Here is a 21,998-nt window from a genome sequence, read left to right as displayed (position 1 = left end):
CCATGCTGCCATTCTTGAGCAAACTCTGCACTGGTGGGGCCCCAATCCTGAGCCATGAATAAAGAATAGGACCAGAACATCCTCAGAGAGCAACTTCTACCAACCATCCAAGAACAGTTTGGTGACCAACAATGAACAATCCAGCATGATGGAGCACCAGCCATGAAGGAAATGTGAGAATGTGAGTATGTGAATTTCCCCTTGGGATTAATAAAGTATCTATCTATCTATCTATCTATCTATCTATCTATCTATCTATCTATCTATCTATCTATCTATCTATCTATCTATCTATCTATCTATCTATCTATCTATCTATCTATCTATCTATCTATCTATCTATCTATCTATCTATCTATCTATCTATCTATCTATCTATCTATCTATCTATCTAGAATTAAGTGGAAATTTGGGGTCCATGGCCAGGAAACTCCCCAGACCTTAATCCCATTGAGTACTTGTGGTCAAATCCTCAAGAGGCGGGTGGACAAACAAAAAAACACCAATTCTGACAAACACCAAGCACTGATTCTGCAAGAATGGGCTGCCATCAGTCAGGATTTGGCCCAGAAGGTGATAGAAAACCTGGCAGGGTAAATTGCAGGGGTCTTGAAAAAGAAAGTAGGGGAAAACACTGCAAATATGGACTCTGCGCCTAAACTTCATGTCATTGTCAATAAAAGCCTGTGAAACTTATGAAATGTTTGTAATTCTACTTCATTCTACCATAGAAACATCTGACACAAAGTTCTAAAAACACTGAAGATGCAAACTTTGCAAAAATGAAAATTTGTGTCATTCTCAAAACTTTTGGTGACAACTGTACATGCAGAAGTGTAGGCTGGAGACTACTATGAAACAGACTCAAATGTAATTATTAAGGAATTAAGTGCCTTTAATATAAAAAAACAAGATTCTCTCTTTAATCAGGCAGAAATTGTGTGAGTAGAGTAGTTTGTGTTAAATTATAATTTTCTGTACAAATCAGAATTTCTAAATCTTCGCAATCCTGTATTCCTCTACTAGTCTGCTACATTGTCTGTCTCAATTTAGAAAGATTTAAAGTATCTGCTTTAGCTCCTGAGCTGTTGTGTATCCATGTAAAGCTAACATTCCAGGCCAGCGCTGCACCCCAAGCTACTGAGATGGATTCTGTGACTCCTGAAATAACAAAGAAGGCACAAACAATGGAAAGACTTAACAAGGTTCCCCCTTCCTATTGCAGATGTTTTTAGATCAGCTCCCACTAGATGAGTTTTGCAAGGAGACTCCAGCCGCTTGCAGTCCTTGATAAAGTGCGTGAAGGCCCATAGAGTAATTTGGCTTGAAAACTTGTGCACAATGTACCAAATGTAATGTTTGTTTTATTATTTTATGGTTAATAATTGTTCTTTTTTAAATTGAAATGAGGGAAGGAGCAAAGCAGGCCTTTGCAGGGGGCCTGAGTATGTATTTATAATCTACCACACACGATACCTGTCAAAGACCAGTAATAGGATCATTAAAAAATGTTTGCTATCTTTTGCACTATGTGTACCTTCAGTACCTTTCCTCTGTATTTGCTTATGTGTGAATGTCTCTTCATCAGCAGCCCGTCTCTCGAACATGTTCCTGTAAAGTCTCTGTCTCAGACTTTGTCATTATTTGTGAGTTACTTTCTCACTGCTTTTCTCTCAGTGTGCACTTTAACTCTTCCTTATGAGACTCACACTTACACTTTTGCTTTTGTCGCATCACCAAAGTAAAAATGACCAATCAGTCCAAAGACAAACTGACCTATCAGATTGCTCTGAGAGACTATTCACGCTAACCTTAGTGTTTTATTTTATAGTAGATAGTTTATCATGTTTCAAAGTACAAATTATGTATTAACAGAGTGCACTGTAATTCTGACAGAAAAACAGTACAAGGAGTCCATTAAAATGGGAACCAAGAAAACCCAAGCATATTATTTAGAGAGCAATTTGACAATCATACCTTTCTTACACTTTACATGTTTTACATATGAAAAGTAAGTTTGGTTTGAATTTGCTTGGGGCGGCACATAGCACATAGTTGTTGGGGGTTTTTTTTGGCTCCTTTGTATTTAACAAGCTGCAACATTCAAAAGTTTCAAATTCCAGGGGATGTGAAGCAGATGTTAAGACGTGTGCTGCAGCCTTGACACGCTGCTCTAATCCTCCTTGAGCAGCAGTATTAGTAAGTCAGACTGTATTAAGTAGTCATAAACTTTCAGATTTCACAAAATTAGAAACAGCACAGGACCAGAATTGAAAGACGTCTTGAACAAGCACAGTCTTGGATGGCAAGTACACTGTTGGATTTGAGGTCCAATACTTTACAGCAGCCTAATAAGTGTAATTTGTTTGAGGCATGTACTAGAAGAAATGCAAACAATTAAGAATAAAATAACTATCAAGCATTTATAAAATGCATCTTAGTAAATACATTTTAAAAAGGAAATTGCTTGCTGCTATAAGACAATCATCTTCCTGCTTTGCTTCTCACACTTTAATAACTTTAAAATATGTTTTATTTTTATATATGTTTATTTGTAACTACATTCATCTTTTCTTTTAATTAAATATTATGCTTTGTTTCTAATTTATGGTGTTCATTTGTCCACAAATAAAAGTAATGTTTGGCATGAAGAAGAGAAAAAGAAGAGAAAACTAATTTGGAGTATTTCTAAGCAAAAACATTTATTTGTGTTTGTTTGGTTTATTTTTAAACACTCATCTAAAGTAAAGTGAGAAGGAGCTCATCTGAAATTGGCAGCTTTACCACAAACTAAAACCTGACTTGTATAAAGTGCTATCTATCTATCTATCTATCTATCTATCTATCTATCTATCTATCTATCTATCTATCTATCTATCTATCTATCTATCTATCTATCTATCTATCTATCTATCTATCTATCTATCTATCTATCTATCTATCATATAGTGCCTTTCTATCTATCTATCTATCTATCTATCTATCTATCTATCTATCTATCTATCTATCTATCTATCTATCTATCTATCTATCTATCTATCTATCTATCTATCTATCTATCTATCTATCTATCTATCTATCTATCTAACTGTCTGTCTGTCTATCTATCTATCATATAGTGCCTTTCTATCTATATACAGTGCATCCGGAAAGTATTCACTGCACATCACTTTTTCCACATTATTCTTATATTACAGCCTTATTCCAAAATGGATTAAATTCATTTTTTTCCTCAGAATTCTGCACACTACACCCCATAATGACAACGTGAAAAAAGTTTACTTGAGGTTTTTGCAACTTTATTAAAAATAAAAAAACTGAGAAACGGGCTATATTATGTCCAAAAAATATTGACGTTAATCAAATATATAACCAAGTGATTGCATTACTTCCTGAAGAAAGCCGCCTCTTTCTAAGTACTGACAATGTTGATTGTGAAGACGAAAATGAGCATCTTAATTTCCCCTTGGAATATTTAAACACTATTAACCCAGCCGGATTTCCACAACACAATCTTTCCCTTAAGGTCGGAACAATAGTCATGCTATTAAGAAACCTTAATACTAAACAAGGTTTATGCAACGGTACACGGTTAGTCGTCAACACCATGACATACAATGTAATTGAAGCAAAAGTACTTACGGGATCGCATACGTCCAATACCATTTCATGACTTCTGTAATTCCTATGTACGTCATCTACACCTTTACACTCAAATATATCTCATACATATACCTGCGGCAACTCACGGACATTATATACTTACACGATTAAACGTCCATTTTACTTTACATATATTACTTAATGGAAATACAGATATATGGATTAATTACATCCATGTGATTTCCATTCATTCCTTTGCGATTCGTTAGAGAATCGGGGTTTACTGGTGACATAATGATACCCACTTGCATCATAAGAATGCACTTTCAAATCAGCAGCAACACACTAGTCTACTTTATATAAAACACTGCAGGCTTTTGTTTGCACTGTTTTTATTCAGTTCCACAGAAGGCACGTTTTCACAACACCCAAAAAATGAAACACTAAATACTGTACATTACAGTTGTGTTCTTTACAGTACAGTAAATTCAGTTAAAGCAAACATAAAACAAACAATACACTACTGTAAACACAGAAAAACATAATTGTGTGTAAGTGGTCTTATGGATCCTGCTGTCTGTTGGGGTCTGGCCACAGGATCTCATCAACATCACAAGCAATGTCTTCTCTCGCTAAGCATCAGGGAAAATATCCCCTTGTGTGCCAAATCCATCCATGGCTGGACCTTACCTCAATGTCTCTGCAGGCCTGTTCCATTGCCTGCAGAAGAGGCATGCGGGCATGTGGTTGCCGGTCATATACGCGCCATCTCCAAGTGGAAAAAAACTCTTCTATAGGGTAGAGAAATGGCGAGTAAGGGGGAAAATACACAACTTCAAATTGATCATGGTTGGTGAACCAGTTCTGGACGATAGCAGCCCGATGGAAACTGACATTATCCCAGACAACAACAAACCTGGGCTGCTCTGGTCTGTCCTGTACAACTGCATCATGAAGTGCATCTAGAAATGTGATTATGTGTTGTGCATTATAGGGACCCAGTTTGGAATGATGGTGCAGTAGCCCTCGGAGGTTACGGCGGCACGCAATGTGATATTTCCTCCGCACTGCCTCGGGACGTGCACAATCGCCCTTTGGCCAAGTATATTACGTCCCTGTCGTCTACTTTTGCCTCGTCAATGTAAATAAATTCATGAGGCTGAGCAGCTCCATCCTTGTCCAAGATTCTCTGCAACAAAAAATACATATTGTGGATGGCATTACTCAAAACACACAACTACACTACTACACATACAGAACCGCTCCACCCCACCACACAGGTATCTGCGTAGCTTTCTGAATATATCTATGTGGCACTGATCCAATGGTACATATTCAGCTGTTACTGGACTGCACCCATTCTGTATTGTAAATGTAAAGGACTGTAACACTTACCTGTACATATTCATGTCGAAGTCCTTTGACCCTAACACTGTTCCTCTCAAATGGGACCCTGTACAGTTGCTTCATGGTCATGTTGTGGTTTACCAAGGTGCTCCTGACGCGCACTCCTTTGAAGAGGAAGATATGTTTGCATTCTTTTAATTGTGAGACAGAACTGTCATCTCTGTCTTGTCATGGAGCACAGTTTAAACTTTTGAAAAAGAGACAAATGTTTGTTTGCAGTGTTTGAATAACGTTCCTGTCTCTCTACAACCTCGTGTGTTTCTGCGCAAATCTGTGACCCAAGCATGACAATATGAAAATAACCATATAAACATATGGTTTCTACTTCGCGGATTTTCTTATTTCGCGGGTGGCTCTGGAACGCAACCCCGACGATGGAGGAGGGATTACTGTATTCCTAAAAGGTTTTTCTTCATTAAATTAATTTTATTCAATGTATATTGTGATATAGTAGCACTTGTTTCCAGTATATGATTACAAAATAATAATGTCCTCTAGCCAAGGCCTGATTAAGGTGGGTGCTGTTGATGCTGCAGCATTAGGCCCATTCCTCAAATAGGCCCAGATGAAAACAGACGAGAATTTTCCGGAAGCTGAACAGTTTTCCTTTGCTATATTAACCTCAAAATAATTCTTAGAATGAAATTTGGAGTCCGACTTTTGGACGCCTAGACACAGCATTACTTATTATACAGTTACTATTGTTCTTTGCGCTGTGATGTAACTATAATGTCGTTGTGTTTATTGTTAACCCAAGATTTCAAATTAATGCTATCAATTTTATGTTAAACAGTTTACTTAGTAATGTAGCTGCGTTTTTTGCAATATCTTGGGGATTCTTGCCACTTTATTATTGTTTGGTAAGTGCCACGTAGTAAATATTTCACCTTGAAAGTTGGTTGTACAGTAAACATCGATGGCTATTTAAATGGTTATCTGTAAAGGTAAAACTAAAAGCTGGCCCGCGGGCTCGGCATGGATGTTTAGAAGTTTTAAAATCCTTGACAGGATTCTGGTCTATTGTGAAATTTAAATCGTGGACAAATTTTTACCCTCAAGAGCCTGAACTGAGTCACTTTGACCCAAAGTCTCTGCAAATTCATTTTTTCTTATTCTGTTTTGTAAGAGAATTGTGAAATTTTGTGTATTTGATTGTTAGGTTTTCTGCATTAAGTGCACTTTTCAGACAATTGCTATTGAATGTTGATGTTACATAGTTTGATGTTAATCTCGAGTTGTTACGATACTACGTCGTTATTATTATTCGCGTTCAATAAAGGCTGGCTGGTTGCATCGTAAGCAATTATGGCTCCTTGGTCGGTCTGAGTGCGCCTGTACGGTGAGTGTCGAATGCACCAATGCAAAGAAAAAATAGGCCTTTTCTGCACTGCAGCATCAGGCACAATTTCGTCTTAATCCGGCCCTGCCTCTAGCCAAGATTACCTCTCAATCACTACTTAATGCATGCTGCTTCCAAAAAGAAACAACACAGAGAAGAGACGTTTACATCAATGAGGCCTTGTTTCCAGTCAGTGATGACTTTATGCACTGAGGATTCTGGTAAGCTTGTGATTTCAACAATCTCTTTGTGGGACTTCCCCACCAGTAACACTCCCAACCACCCTGCCTCACTCAGATGTTGTCAGCTCCATCTATGACCTGTACGTAAAATCAATATACCAGTAATTTATCTTTTATACAGAAAATAGAAGAATTCTGACAGAATTATTATATTGGAAATTCCAATCCTTTCTAGCGAGGTGTTGTACTTGTGCTTGAAAAATTAGTATGAAGCTCTCCTCAGTAGTTTTAACTTAATTTAACAGCCCTCAACTTTGTCGTCTTCAGCATTTATCCATTTTCTTCTTCCTAAACATCATGTCTTGTTCGAGTCTGTGAAATTGTCTTAGTGTTGGGTACTACCAGCCTGTGTCAAGCTCATGGCATCAATGCATTGGCCCTGCAGTGTTCTCTATCCCCTTGGCTATGTGTGTGTGCATGTGCAACCTGCACTAACTGTGGGGCTTGAATAAGAGAGCCTATTGTTTTTAGTATTGAAACAAGGACCCCCACCCACTTTTAAAAAACAACTACACTTTAATCAGAATTGGACAGAGTGGCATGTCCAGGTTTCCCCACCACTGAGGACGGCTGCCTGATGGTGCTAAATTTGAAAAAGTAAGGAAGGAAGTAAGAAGGCCTACCTGTGCAACTTCCAATTTGCAGAACGGAAGCCAGCACTTTTTTTCTTTTTGTTCTTTATTTCGCCTTACACCATTTCTCATATTAGGAATTTGTTAGTTTTCGCATGCCCTTTGGGGTCAGAGCTCAGGGTCAGCTATTGTACAGCACCCCTGGAGCAATTGAAGGTTAAGAGCCTTTCTCAAGTGCCCAGCAGAGCAGGATCTCTTTTTGGCAGTGACGGGGATTCGAACCAGCAACCTTCGGGATACCATGATGTCCCTGTTTCAAAAGTGTGCAGGGTTCTGGTGTGAAAGCAACAGGTATGTACACAGAAAATCACGTTTTTAATTGTTTACCCACCTCACGCTGCTGTACAGTAAACACCTGGGTATCAGCGCTGTTACTAGACTGCCCCAGAGGCTTGAGTCTGAGCCATGCACTGTGTAGTCTGTGTAGTCTACCATTTTATGGTGACTTGCCCTTCCCCATTAAAAACATGAGGCTCTTGCTTTACTTAACATTTAAATCTCCGAGGCTGTATTTTGTCAGATGATGATGAACTCAGAGTGTAACAAAATGATCTGATGCCAATCAAGACGGACCAGGCATCAGCATTCCACCTTCTGATTGATTTCTTTTTTGTGACAAGAAAGGTACATGTGTTGCAAATCATTGGCAAAGTATGAGCAGACATTAATAGTGAGTTAAATTAAGGGACTGTAATAATGTTTGGGACAAAGACACATTCTTCCTTGATTTCCTCCTCTGCTCCACAGTTTAAAACTACAAATCAAACAATTCAGACTTTGATTAAAGTGTACACTGCAGACTTTGATTTAAAGGCCACTGCATACATTTCAGTCACACCATGTAAAAATGACAATACTTTTTATTTGTGGTCCACCCAGTTTCAGGTCACCATAACGTTTGGCACAATTTGTGTCACAACTGTTTGTGATTCCTCAGGTGGGTTTCTTGCTTCATAAGACACATCAGCTTGCTTTTCCCTTTTGGAGTCTGTAGTTGCCATTGTCCAATGTGAGGGCAACAGCTATGACAAGGAAAGCCCAAGAAACCATTATGTGGCTGAAAAACAAGAATAAAACATCATTGGAGACATCAGGAAAAACTTAGGATAACCAAAATCAACTGTCTGAAATTATCATGAAGAAGAAAGAACACACTGGTGGTAATCACAAAGGGACTGGTAGGCCAAGGAAGACCTCCACTGCTGATGACAGAACAATCCTCACTATGGTCAAGAAAAACCCCAAACTCCTGTCCAACAAATCACAAACAGTCATCAGGAGGCTGATGTGTGTGTGTCAGAGAAGACTATCAGCAGAAGACTTCATGAACAGAAATACAGAGGACACACTGCAAGATGAACACCACAAAAACAGGATGGCCAGATTACAGTTTGTGAAAAACAATTTCAAAGAGCTGCAGAATTTTGGAAAAGGTCTTGTGGACAAATGAGATAAAGACGAACCTGATCAGAGTGATGGCAAGAGCAAAGTGACTCAGGGACTGCCTGAGATCCAAAGCAGACCACCTCATGTGTTAAACATGGCAGTGCTGTGGGTGTTATGGTTTGGGCATGTGTGGCTGCCACCAGTCCTGGCACACATCTCTTCGTTGATGAAGGAACTGCTGATGGCAGTGGCACAGTGAATTCTGAGGTGTGTAGAAACATCTGATCTGCTCAATTCCCAGTAGATGCCTCCAAACTCACTGGACGGTGCTTCAATCTAAAACAAGACAATGAGCCAAACATACTGCTGTGGCCACATGAGAGTTTATCAAAGTTAAAAAATGGAAAATTCTTGAATGACCAAGCCAGTCACCCGATTTCAATCCAATTGAGCAGGCCTTCCATATGCTGAAGAGAAAACTTAAGTGGACAAGCCCCATGAAACAAGTAGGAGCTGAAGAAGACTGCATTAGAAGCTTGGCAGAGCATCACCAGAGAAGACCATCAACATCTGCTGATATCTATGAATCGCAGACGTCAAGCAGTCATTAAACGCAAGGGAGATGCAACTCCAGACTGCAAGTCAGAAATGTGATGGTTTTAATTATGGTGGCCTGAAATGAGGGGACCATGTAGAAAAAGTGCCATAATTTCTACAGAATGTGACTGAAATATCTGCAAATCCCCTTAAATGAAAGTCTACAGTGTGCACTTGATTCACAATGTCTGAATTGTTTGATTTATAATTATAAACTGTGGAGCAGTGGGGGGAATCATAGGAAAACTGTGTCTTTGTCTCAAACACTATGGAGGGCACTGTACATCACAATTTTCATGTCAAAAACACCACTTCTATAGAGTATGGAGGTCATAATAGAATTAAGTCCTTTAATTAGCAAAATTACGGACTGGTGACTCTAAATTCCTTCCATTTTCTAACCAGGCTTTTCAAATTGAGTTTTGCTGAGGAGGAGCTGCCCAGGTGCATTAGAAGGCTGGGCAGGTGTCAGTCCAACCCATGGCAATGTAGAATTGGCCATTAACTAGCATGATTGTCTTTGCAATGTGGGAGGAAAGACACACAGAGACACAGGAAGCCATACAAATCTCACACAGGAAGTGCCCAAGCTTGGACAGACTCATGACATGTCAAGCTGGGAGGCAGAAGCTCCAACCACTGTGCTGCCTGCATCATTTGATGCATGAGAACTTATTAAGGTTATATGTATCCATACCAACAGCAGTTAACAAGATGGAAATTAAGCAAATGATGTAACAGGAATGACAGTTATTCATAAAGATGGACAGTGATACCACCTCAGGTTTCAATACCTAAATCAGACCTGGTGAAGAAATCTGATGTGACGTCAGTGGCCTTTACATCACACAGCCTAGACGTGGCCTGAGCGTTTATGGACCCAGTTATTAACTAAAGTGGAGAGTATGCATTGCGCATGAGTTGGGAATATTTAAAATAGATTCTCACATGTAATTTCTGCTTAGATTCTTCAATTTTCCGCAATTTAGAAGAGCTTGTTTATGAAGCAGGGTGTGTCGGGGGAGAAGGAATATGGCATTACATTTTTCTTCAATCAAAAATGAATCTGGATACGTAGCAGACACCAAGAATGGTGGGACGGTATTGTTAGCTGCTTTGATGAATCCCAAGAAAAGGCAGGAAACATTTCAAATGAGAGAAATAACTTTCACCTATCAATGAAAAATTCTCTACCCTCATCATGCCATCATTCGAGTATTTTTCCAATTTTACAATATTTTTTAGTTTTACTTCATCGCTATCTGCTAATTTTAGTTTTTTTTTACCATTTTAATATTATTTTTTCATTCTTTTTTGTTTATATTTAGTTTTGGTTTTTCAGTAATTAACATTAATTTTTTTTTCATATCAAAAATGTCCACATTCTGTGAGTGTAAAGCACAGTTTTCTTCATACAGTAGTAGTAGTCAAACTGTCTCTCATTCATCTCGGACTAATCCAATGAATCTGTACAATACTACTGTCTGTGACAGAATTCCATTTTCTTCTAATAAAGTCAAGGTTTCCAATGTGGTCAAAAAACGCAAGAATCCAAAAACAAGTGTGCTCTGATGCCATTGGTTATTATAATCTGAAAACAAGTTTAAGTAAATAGTTATTTAAAATTAAAAACATTTTCTTTTATGTTTGGAGGTTAAAAATGAATAAAACGAGTCACCAGACGTGGGGGGAAAAAATGTTTAATTAAATATAAAAACTGACTTAGCGATGTGCAGTATGTGAGAAGCTTCATGGATCGAACCCTGTGAATCCAGCCAGCAATATTAGCAATAGAAAAAAAAAGTCTGATAAGTATCAAAGTAAAAGTATTGTTACATATGAAGTATTCACTCTGACGTCATAGGCATTGCGGCTTGCAGTTAGGATCTTCTAAGCTCAGTTTCAAAAACTGAGGATTCATCAGAGGTAAGAATCCATTACAATCTGTGGAATACCATTATCATTCTAATTATTATGAGAAGTCATCCAATTATTATGAAATACAATATTATTAATACAGTCCTGATCAAAAGTTTAAGACCACTTGAAAAATGGCAAAAAATCATATTTTGCATGGTTGGATCTTAACAAGGTTCCAAGTAGAGCTTCAACATGCAACAAGAAGAAACGGGAGTGAGACAAAACAGTTTTTGAGCATTCAATTAATTGAAAATAACGATTAAATTGAAACAGGCTGTTTTACATCTGATCAAGATTTTAGGACCACATGCCTTTAAAAGGCCAAATCTGTGCAAAGATGTGGATTCATTGTCATTTTCTGTCAGGTAGTCACACGTTCTGATGGCAAAGGCAAAAAAATCTCTCCCTTTTTGAACGTGGTCGGGTTGTTGAACTGCATAAGCAGGGTCTCTCACAGCGCGCCATCGCTGCTGAGGTGGGAAGCAGTAAGACAGTAAGACCTTCATTTGGAATTTCTTAAATGACTAGGGGGCTCCGCCCCCTGCTCGCTTCGCTCGCCAACCCCTGGTGTTGGGAATGACAAAGAGCGTGATGTATGAATGAGATATAGAATAGTGTGACGGTGTAGATGATGCAAATAGAAAGCAAACAATAAAGTGTGTGGCACAGTGTAAAGGTTTATTTGAAAACTTCTTTGTACACGCCGTTTAAGTGTAAAAGGTAATTCCAGCTCAGAACTTGTAAGGTCATTTAAGATGGTTATTGTTGTGATCAGAGTCAAGTTTGTCAGAGCTTAGAAAGAGTTGTGTCTCTCCAGGAAGTAATGGAATGACTTGGGTATTTATGTTTTCCACATTAATATTTTTTGTACATAATATAGTGCGTTGTGTTAAAAGGGGCATTTGGTCTAATGATATTGCTGTTCCAAATGTCTCTGTAACTAAGTCGTCGCAGATAAAGGCTTGAGGAATTGTAATAATATGTGGCTGAAGTCCATCTGTATTGGTGAGTGTACCATCTCTCAGTTGTAATAAGCAATTGTTATGATCTGGTTCTGGACATCGTATCTTTTTTACTAACTGTATCTTTTGAAAGCAATGCCAATTGTCTGCGTATTTTAAGGTGCACTGAACAATAGCTGAGTGCATGGCATCTGGAAGAATAGCTAATCACTGTTTAAAATCTCCTCCTCATAAAAGTACCTTTCCACCAAATCGAATATTATTATTCATAAACGTTTGTAGAAGTTTATGAATGGTGTTGAGTAAGTGACTTCATGCCATTGAACATTCATCAATAAACAACATTTTTTCAAGACGGATGTCACGTGCAGTGCTACTGTTAATGTTTATAGTGGATATCGATTTGTAGGATCTAATGTAGTTGATAAAGATTTCACTTTCAGGTACATCGTCAGTTATAAGCTTCTGTAGATATTCAGTATATGAATGTAAAGAAGGCAGTCTAATTTGACCCTTTTGACAACAACCTGTAAATGTATAACTTGTATTTCCAGTTGTTTCTTCAGGGAAGTGAACTGAATGACAATGATTGCAAATGACATTCATTAATCCGAATGAATTTTCCTGGTGTATGTTTTGCTTGTGCCGTTTGAGAGGCGCGTTGTTGAATGTGTAGTATTTGGGACGTGTTGTTTTGGAGCTGTAATCGATTTGCCTGTGCTGTGTGAGAAGCCCGTTGTAGCCTTCGCTGACATTAACGTATGTCTGAGACGGGAGGTGTTTCGTTTTGAATCCGTGCCTGTTGCGATGCAGCACTTTGATTGATAGCTTGCGTCATGTGGATCTAGGATGTAGATTTGTGCATATTTGCGTTGTTGATTTGTTTCAGGGTGCACTGTTCCAATGCGATGCAGTATTTGTGCACATATGCGAAAGCAGTATGGGCCATTGCCTTTTGGTGGCCTGATATTTACTCTGGTAGATGCAAAAGCAAATGAACTATTGTAGGATCTAATGCAGTTCATAAAGTTTTTACTTTTAGGTACATCGTTAGTTAGAAGCTTCAGTTGAGCTTTGCGTTTTTGGAGTCGAGACATTTTTTCTTTTAGAAATATGGATAAGTAATAAGGAGTATTGCACTCACTGTTAATATGGAGACTTTTCTGCGGTTGAACGGTTAATAGTGCCTTATTGTAATGAGATCCACCTATGCTGCATAGCCGTCTATTTTGTTGTTTCTTTCGTGTTCGTGTGTTTGTTCCTGTTATCCTTTCCTTTTCGTTTTGTACCCGTGACCGTGTATTCATGACTTGTTTCTTTCTCAGCATGCGAAATATGGATAAGTAATAAGGAGGATCGCAGTCACTGTTAATATGTTTCCTTTTCTGCAGTTGAACGGTTAATAGTGCTTTATTGTAAGGAGATCCACCAATGCTGACACCTATGCTGTCTAGTGTGAAGGTGTTGATGTTTACTTTAGAATATGTGGCTTTGGGTGTCACTTCTTATGGATGTGTGAGGGGGGGTGTTTGTGTGTGTGTGTGTGTGTGTGTGTGTGTGTGTGGGGGGGGGTTGGGTTGAGGATTGTTGTCGCGCGAGCATCTTCTTTCTTTCTGTGTTCCTGTGTCTTGTTGAATCCCCCTCTTTGTGTGTGTCCCGTCCCTTGCTTGTAGGGTCTGTGGGGTGGTTTTGTGTTCTTTTTTTTGTGTTCCATGGGCTTGTTGAATCCCCCTCTTGGTGTGTGTCCCGTCCGGTGCCTGTAGTGGGGGGTGCCTTGCTGTTGTGCGCGAGCCTCTTTTTTTTTTTTTTTTTTTTTTGGGTCTAGTTTTGTGTGCAATGTGTTTCGTGCTTTGCCTGCGTTTGACTACTTTTTTATGTGCCTTTTCCTTTTTTCGGTGCTCGTTGCGCCTCATTTCTCCATTTTTCCTGTGCTCACTCCTTTTTTCTGTGGTCTTGTCTGCCTTTCGCGGCCCCTCATCCGCCTCTCTCGCCCTCTTTTGTCCGCCTTTCTCGGCTCCTCAGCCGACTCTCGCGGACTCTTTTTGCGCCTGCGCAGTACGTCTTTTTGCAGCTACGGCCCATTGCCGGATGTGCCTGCGTCCATCATCCGGTTTAGCATTCTCGGTTAGTAATATGGATCCTGAGGGTTATGGAACAAAAAAGTCAAGTGGAAGACCCAAAAAAATTTCACCAGCACTGAGCCGGAGGATCCAATTGGCTGTCTGTCAAGACACTGGACGATCCTCGACCCAAATTAAGGCCGTTACTGGTGCTGACTGCAGCCCCATAACCATCAGACGGCATCTGAGACTGAAGGGCTTCAAAAACAAAAAACGTCTTCAAAGACCTCGTCTCCTTGAACGCCACAGAACTGCTCGTTTGGACTTTGCAAGAGAGCACCAAACATGGGACATTCAAAGGTGGAAGAAAGTTTTATTCTCTGATGTGAAAAAATTTAACCTTGGTGGTCCTGATGGTTTCCAACGTTACTGGCATGACAAGCAGATCCCACCTGAGATGTTTTCTATGCGCCACAGTGGAGGGGGCGCCATAATGGTCTGGGGTGCTTTTTCCTTCAGTGGAACAATGGAGCTTCAGGAAGTGCAGGGGCGTCAAACGGCCGCTGGCTATGTCCAGATGTTGCAGAGAGCATTCCTCATGACTGAGGGCCCTCGTCTGTGTGGTAACGACTGGGCTTTTCAACAGGACAACGCTACAGTACACAATGCCCGCAGGACAAGGGACTTCTTCCAGGAGAATAACATCACTCTTTTGGCCCATCCTGCTTTTTCAAGTGGTCTTAAACTTTTGATCAGGACTGTATTATTATTATTATTATTATTATTATTATTATTATTATTAAAGACCGTTTTAATTGCACAATGCAATTTTTCCAGATGGCACATTTCTGAGTCGGTAGCATGCCACAGTGGTCAAGCTGATGTCTCGCAGTAAGGAGACCAGGATTGCAACCCGGGTCCTTCCTGTATGGAGTATACATGTTTGCCAGATACCCCGGCTTCCTCCCATAGTCCAAACACATGCGGGTTACGTGAATTGGCGATTTTAATTTGTCCCTGGTGTGTGTGTGTGTTCTCCCTGAAATGGACTGGTGCACTGTCCAGGGTCGGTTCCCTGCCTTTTACGCCCTATGCTAGCTGGGATAGGCTCCAGCGGCCCTTTTCAGGACTAATTGGGTTAGAGAATGGCCGCCTGACATTTCCAAATGCCGTTTTAAACGCCAGCACTATTTATTTCCCAGTGCCTCTTTCCCTGTTGGTTTCGTCACTTGTCAATCAAGTTCAATGGGTTGAGCTTTTTCCTATTGGTTAATCCTTTGCTGTCACAGGTATTGCGGGCTGCAGTTGCGCTCCATTGGATATACAGTAGCTGGTAGGCTCCAATAGACTACCAAATGCCTTCAATGACTTTTCATAATAATTAAGAAATAAAGAATAATAATTTATTTAATAACCCATTTTTTCACAGTTTATTATCTTATATATTGTGGAATACCGGGGTGCTCCTGCTGCCCAACCCCAACACAGACACCAGTGCAAGCACACACTGTTTTTTATTTTCCTGTGGGAGATGCCTTCACCTGTTCTCCCACTGGTACAGCAGAGTCACAAGCACTAAATACAGTTCAGAACACAACCTTTTCTTCTTTCTCTCCGCTCCTACTAACGAGCTTAGGAACATAGCGGAGTCTTTCTTTGTGTACAGTTGACAATGCTGACTGTGGAAAGCTGAACTCGATGGCATGTTTTCTTCTTGATGGCATCGAAAAGTTCCAACTTTTCCTGTAAGGCAAATTGCTTTAGTTACATAAATGGCACATCTGTCAGTTATAAGGGGTCTGGGAGCAGGGGGGTCCCCCTTGGTGTCCGGGGCACGTGTCTCTTTAGTTTACCAAAACAGTGCCCATAGGTGTCCATAACACAGACTTTCTGGAGTGAGCGCCACTTGAGTTACATAAACGCCACTGCTCATGTCCATAGCACACCCCCCCTTAACTTTCCTAAACGGCGCCCCTCAGGTAACATCGTAAAATGGATTGACCGACTCTCTCCGGCTGCCATCTGTTCTTTTGTGAGCCATCTTTTTTTTTAGGAGTTAACGTGCATTCACATATAAAGCACAAAGCACATATTGTGAAATCCCGTCTACGTCTGCCTGCATGAAACATCTCACCCCCTCAACCAGTTTTGCTGAGAGGTGGGCAGAATGGTGGCGCAGTGAGTTTGCATATTCTCCCCGTGTCTGCGTGGGTTTCCTCCCATAGTCCAAAGACTCGCAGGTTAGGTGCATTGGTGATCCTAAACTGTCCCTAGTGTGTGTGCTTGGTGTGTGTGTGTGTATGCGTGCCCTGCGGTGGGCTGGCGCACTGCCCGGGGTTTGTTTCCTGCCTTGTGCTCTGTGTTGGCTGAAAACCAGCTCCAGAGCGCTCTTGACCTCAGACTGGGGTGACGGTTCATCTTTCAGCAGGACAACGACCCTAAGCACACAGCCAAGATATCAAAGGAGTAGCTTCAGGACAACTCTGTGAATGTCCTTGAGTGGCCCAGCCAGAGCCCAGACTTGAATCTGATTGAACATCTCTGGAGAGATCTTAAAATGGCTGTGCACCGACGCTTCCCATCCAACCTGATGGAGCTTGAGAGGTGCTGCAAAGAGGAATGGGCCAAACTGGCCAAGGAGAGGTGTGCCAAGCTTGTGGCATCATATTCAACAAGACTTGAGGCTGGAATTGCTGCCAAAGGGGCATCAACAAAGTATTGAGCAAAGGCTGTGAATACTTGTGGACATGGGATTTCTCAGTTTTTTTATTTTTAATAAATTGGCAAAAACCTCAAGTAAACTTTTTTCACGTTGTCATTATGGGGTGTTGTGTGCAGAATTCTGAGGAAAAAAATGAATTTAATCCATTTTGGAATAAGACTGTGACATAACAAAATGTGGAAAAAGTGATGTGCTGGGAATACTTTCTGCATGCACTGTAGATAGATAGATAGATAGATAGATAGATAGATAGATAGATAGATAGATAGATAGATAGATAGATAGATAGATAGATAGATAGATAGATAGATAGATAGATAGATAGATAGATAGATAGATAGATAGATAGATAGATAGATAGATAGATAGATAGATAGATAGATAGATACTTTATTAATCCCAAGGGGAAATTCACATACTCACATTCTCACATTTCCTTCATGGCTGGTGCTCCATCATGCTGGATTGTTTATTGTTGGTCACCAAACTGTTCTTGGATGGTTGTTAGAAGTTGCTCTCAGAGGATGTTCTGGTCCTATTCTTTATTCATGGCTCAGGATTGGGGCCCCACCAGTGCAGAGGTTGCTCAAGAATGACAGCATGGTGGACCACCGGGTCACAACGAAAAAGTGGTAACTAAGTGGCTCGGGGAACAAAACATCGACATTTGGGGTCCATGGCCAGGAGACTCCACAGACCTTAATCCCATTGAGAATCCTCGAGAGGCGGGTGGACAAACGAAAATCCACCAATTTTAATTATGCAAGAATGGGCAGCTGCCATCAATCGGGATTAGACCCAGAAGTTGATTGCCAGCCTGCCAGGGTGAAAAAAGAAAAGAAGGGCCAACACTGCAAATATGGACTCTTTGTATAAACTTCATGGAATTGTCAATAAAAGCCTTTGGAACTTATTAAATGTTTGTAATTCTACTTTAGTCTGCCACAGGAACATCTGACAAAAAGATTTAAAATCACTGAAGCAGAAACTTTGTAAAAACCAACACTTGGGTGATTCTCAAAACTTTTGACAACGACTGTATACTGCTCTCAGCCAGTATTCAGACTTGAATTACCACAGTGCCATCTCATTCATCAGCACTGCTCATATCGATGAACACATCAATGGTCAACATTACTGAGTTAATAGGTAAAACTGTTAATCCACATTTGTTTTCAAAATGGATATCTTCCCATGTTTATGGCCCATGTGACTTCTTTAAAGAAACATTTTCTCTTTTTGTTTGTCTCTTGAATGCCTCGGTTCCTTTCTGCTATGGGTCCTTGGAGATGATAGTTGGGTTTTGTTCTGTACACTTGAAGTAGACAGAGTTGTGCTCAAGTGTAAAAATGGTATTAAACTAAAACTGCTAGAAAGTGCAGGGGAGAAAACACACTTCACAATTTCAGGTAGGATGCACCCTACTTGGTAATAATTTCTCTGTTACATATAGGCCTACAGAAAGCATATACCTGCTTATACGCCCATTCAAAAATTCGACATTTAAATTGTTTTTTTTTTGTTTATATCTTCTTGCCTCCTCCAATCTCACATCAGTTTCTCAGACATATCGAATTTTGTTGCAGCAGCACAGTTACCAATTTCTTTCACTACTTCAATGACATTTAATTTAAAACCAACTTCATATTTTCTTCTGATTGAACGCTCCATCGTAGGTAAGGGATGTTCTTACGATAAAGGTGTATGAGGGTGTGAGATACAAAAAACACAAAACAGTGCAAACATCACTTTGGAATAGTTTGGGTATTACCGTGTGGTCACGTAGGCACAATAGAGAGAAAAAGGGGTTAGGAGCCCACGCTGATACAGCGCATTGCAGCACCCACATAGAAAAAAAGGCTGTGTGCTCCGTGGTTACTCTCTCAGGTGGGCAGGCGTTAGAATATCATAATCTCTACAATCAATAGCGTGACTTTTCCGCATTCGAGTTATACGACCGACATTATAAAATACCAGAAATCATACGGTAAAATCAAGTCCTGACTTATTTGCGGGAGAACTTATCCGCGAGTATATACGGTAGGTGATACGACAGAAGAAGGTAGATATTGTTCGGCTTTAAACTTTAAATTCATATTGTCATCAGGGAAAAGTAGCGTTTCTTCCCAAAGAAGAGGCATATCCGCGAGAATTAAAAGATTTGTTTTTTGGTGAAAATGAAATCCACATACGCGAGTGGCAGAGATACAAAGTGGCTGGCGCATAGTGCCCGCCTGAAGTCTCAGGATGAAGTCTCCCCTAGTAAAATCCTAATGAAAATCCATTTTAATTTCAGTTTATAATGTAACAAAACAGGACAAACACCTAGGGGAATGAATACTTTCACAAGACACTGTAACACAAGGAGAAACACTACACACAAATGGAGAGACAACAAAAAATCATAAATTAAGGGCTAACTGTAAAGTGGAATGTTTAAAACTGCATTATGTATAAAAAGTCTAAAAGCAGAACCTGGCCATATGCAGGTAGTAACTACTACAAGCAGCTATTAAGCCAGGCAGTTCTGGATTTGTAGGGGTGATATAAATTCATTGTTTTCTGAAAATATCAATGTCAAGCTCCTACAGAATTGTTAATCATTGGAAGATCACCAAAAGTCCTGTCTCACAAATTCCATAGTTTGGTGTTGCCTTTCATCATATGCATTTTCTAGAGCAAGCATCTGCAAGCCGTGGGCATGTGATTACGAGACTCAGAATGTAAAGCTAATACGATCTGATCTTTTTAAATCCTTACTCTTTTATAAACAGCGATTGTCTGAGTAAATCACCAACTGGACCATTGGGAAGATGTTTTTGCATCCATTGTGACTACACAGCATAAAAAGCAGTAATACCTTGAATGTGAATGCATTTGCCACTTTGTGCTTTTTATTCCTTGAAGTATGGCTGTGTGTGCTTTAATCGTGCCACCCTGATAGAGAATCTGTTTTTTTTTTACTGCTAATCATATTTTGTATTAATAAAATAACATTTTCCCCTCAAATTGGATCTACCAAGTATACAAATCTAATTTAATCAGGCAGAAATTGTAAAAGTTTCAAATTATATGATTTAATGAACAAAAAAAATTAAACTAAATGATATAGTATATGAAAATGCTAACTAGGTTGTCTTCTTTATCTTCTGATCTGAAAATTAAGACAAGAAAACTAGTTAGGGGTACTGCAGTCTGACTTCAAAAATGAAATTCAGTACATTAAATATGAAATAATTGGGACTTAAAACCAAACAGGAATAATCTGTAATGTTCTGTAACAAAAACACAAAAATATAATCATAAATTTAAAAAAAAAGTAGGGAGGCAAATCCTGAAAATTAAACTATACACAGGGGATTGAGGAAGTCTTCTGACCCCTTTACTTCCTGCTCACTTTATTGTTTTGGAGATTTAATTTTAAAGGATTAATTTGACATTTTTCCCATCAATCTAAACCCCATAAACCATAATGACAGAGTAAAGACGTTTTCAGAAAGTTTTGCAAATTTATAAGGAAAAACAAAAATGGAAATATCTTTACTCATAGAAGCATTCTAAAAATTTGCTGTGACCTTCCAAATTGTCCTCATGCGCCTCCTGTTTGCATTAATTCTCCTTGAGATATATCCAGAACTTGATTGCATTCCACCTGTGGCAAACTGACCTGATGGATGTCCATACTAACTCCCTCTGTCGAGCTCAGGTGACGCCTGATAAACTACTTAAATGTGCTTTGGAGAAATGCCATCTATCAGCAACTCCATCATGGCACAAGACCTTGTGCATAAACGGAGCATATGCACACAAATGTTGTGTGCACCCAATTCCATGCTCATATTGCAATATATTAAAACTAAACATGGCGTAAAGCCACGCACAGTTTCACACCAGCCTCAGACCTTGCATATACATGTTTTCTGCTCAGTTTTGCAAATTGGAGGCACCCAGCATCAAAGCAGTGCTACTGTTCAGTGTGGTCTCCCTTTTTTGAGATTAGCATCAATGACGTGGGTTTATCAAATGCACTGAAATTAATTGCATATCGTCTACAAATGTAATTCACTTGATTGTAATCATTCTTTAACAATATAATGGTAAACAAAATGAACAAGCTATTCCAAATACCATAACTGGTTTAGCGTTGTTACTCTCAGTGCACCACTCAGAGTGTTGTAACTCACTACATCTAACTGTGGACTCACAGCTCTACAGTGGGTTGTGTCGAGAGCACAGAGAAATATTGTGATACAGCTTCCAGGTGTAGGAGGACATTTATAGCACATGCTGCATAAAGAAAGCCACCAACATCGGTGTGAATTTCTACTCAGCCATGCACACAGTCTATTTGAACTTTTCCCATCCGGCAAATGTTTCACAGCCTTTTCTGCAGGGACCTCGCAGTTCAGAAACAGTTTCGTCCCAAGAGCTCTAAACGCACACAATTAGTCCATCAAGTGCTCCAGGTAGAACTAAATATACTTATAAATAAAATTACCTCACTTTAAACTTGAACTACAACTGTAATATTGCACAACTTGTGCCACTTTATGAACCATCTGCAATATCTGCACTGTATGTACATGTATATTGTACTTATGCTTTCAAATTGTATATTTTTCATTATTATTTATCATATTATTATTATTGCTATTTCATGGGAAAATAAATTTTTTTGGAGGATTTGCATATTGAATCTCATTGTATCATACAATAACAATAAAGGAATTCAATTGAGTTCAATAGAAGAGAGCGCGTATTTACAGATGATGAAGACTGGCTTTTAAGTCAATTTAGATTTCCAAGAGCTATCATATTTGAACTGTGTGCTGTTAGAATACTAGCATTCATACTTGATATCATTTTTATGATAAAATCCACTAAAGTATGCATATTACATTTAACAGATAAATTGTTAACTTTATATAAATAATGTATACTGCTAATAATTAAATATGTGAGGGTACGATGGTGCAGCAATAGCAATGAGCTGGCACCTCTTTCAGGGATTGTTCCTGTCACACGCTTGATGTTTACTAGGACTGGCCCAACCCTGGATGGATGGAATAATTAAACATGTAAATGAAGATTTTTTCAGTGTTTCATAACGGTTTTTAAGAATCGGCAC

General features: G+C 39.4%; 2 protein-coding genes across 3 annotated transcripts in view; one reads left to right on the top strand and one right to left on the bottom strand.

The window, feature by feature from the left end:
* The window catches only part of LOC114641109 (CD276 antigen homolog), a 745,815-nt gene that overhangs the window by 64,539 nt on the left and 659,278 nt on the right, over positions 1-21,998 (top strand).
* LOC114641108 (CD276 antigen homolog) overlaps positions 19,967-21,998 on the bottom strand; it is a 722,545-nt gene continuing 720,513 nt past the window's right edge. For all 3 annotated transcript variants that reach the window (XM_051926019.1, XM_051926016.1, XM_051926015.1), the window contains exon 5: positions 19,967-20,024. The gene's annotated coding sequence lies outside the window, so the exon portion shown is untranslated. The remainder of the gene's footprint in view (positions 20,025-21,998) is intronic.

This window comes from Erpetoichthys calabaricus, chromosome 4 (assembly GCF_900747795.2).
Source record: "Erpetoichthys calabaricus chromosome 4, fErpCal1.3, whole genome shotgun sequence".
Taxonomy (NCBI): domain Eukaryota; kingdom Metazoa; phylum Chordata; class Cladistia; order Polypteriformes; family Polypteridae; genus Erpetoichthys; species Erpetoichthys calabaricus.
Note: the sequence above shows the minus strand (reverse complement) of the source record. Positions and strands in the feature narration are given on the sequence as shown.